Here is a 1,091-nt window from a genome sequence, read left to right as displayed (position 1 = left end):
TATAAACAAGAGTGTACACATATTGCTGTAGCGTGATGCTTTTCATTCTTTTGCCAAGAAGGGGGACCGTGGGGTCAAGTGGAACCTCGAGTCCCAGTGTCTTCAGGAATCTCACCCTGATTTCCACAGTGGTGGCAGCAGTCTGCACTCCTAGAGCAGTGTTGAAGGGCTCCTTGCTTTTTTTTTTTGGCAGAAACGGGGGTTGAACTCAGGCCCTTGACTTGCCAGGCAAGTGCTTATTCCACTGAGCCATCTCCCCAGCCCCGAAGGGCTCCTTTTTCCCCACAGCCCTGCTAGCATCTGGTATTGGTCGATTTCTTTTTTTTTTTTTTTTTTTTTTTTAACCAGGGATCAAACTCAGGCCCTTGTGCTTGCCAGGGAAGCACCTATTCCACTGAGCCATCTCCCCAGCTTGGTTGATTTCTTGATCATAGCCATCCTTTGTGGACTGAGATGGAATCTTAAGTGATGTCTTAATTTACACCTCTTGAATGTACAGTGACGTTGAGCATTCTTTCATGTGCTTGCTGTTTGCACCTCTTCATCTGAGGAGTGTTTCTCATCTCAGATGCCCATTTCTGGGTTGGGTCTTTACATTTCAGTCCTTTACGTGTCCTAGATAGTGGTCCTTTGAGGAGTAGCTGGCAGAGGGCTGTCTCTGCTCTCCACTGTTGGTTTCTCCTGCGGTGTAAAAGTTTTAGTCAGATGAGATCCCAGTTGTTTATTCTCTTTGTGCTTTTCCTGTGCATTCAGGGTTTTGTTCAGACAGGGTTCTACCTATTCTATCTTCTGGCAGATTTAATGTTTCTGTTTTAATATTTAGATCTTTGTTCCCTTTTGATGTTGTGGCCGGCCAGATAGCTCAGCGGATTAAAGCGCCTGCTTAGGCAGATGCAGGGGTCCTGAGTTCGATTCCTGGGCCTGCCATGCTGGCCCCGCCCCCTGGGGTGCACTGAGCCGGCAGTTGAGATGAGGCATGGTGGCACGCGCCTGTAATCCTAGCACTTAGGAGGTTGTAAACAGGAGAATCGCTAAGAATCCTATATATGCAGTGAGACACTGTAGACCCTGCCCTAAATACAAAAAAAAAA

At 47.2% G+C, this 1,091-nt stretch overlaps 1 protein-coding gene across 1 annotated transcript in view; it reads left to right on the top strand.

The window, feature by feature from the left end:
* Nol11 (nucleolar protein 11) overlaps window positions 1-1,091 on the top strand; it is a 36,621-nt gene that overhangs the window by 28,900 nt on the left and 6,630 nt on the right. The window lies entirely within an intron of this gene.

Source organism: Octodon degus, unplaced genomic scaffold (genome assembly GCF_000260255.1).
Source record: "Octodon degus isolate 3935 unplaced genomic scaffold, OctDeg1.0 scaffold00033, whole genome shotgun sequence".
Classification (NCBI taxonomy): domain Eukaryota; kingdom Metazoa; phylum Chordata; class Mammalia; order Rodentia; family Octodontidae; genus Octodon; species Octodon degus.
This window is presented reverse-complemented; position numbering and strand designations above follow the sequence as displayed.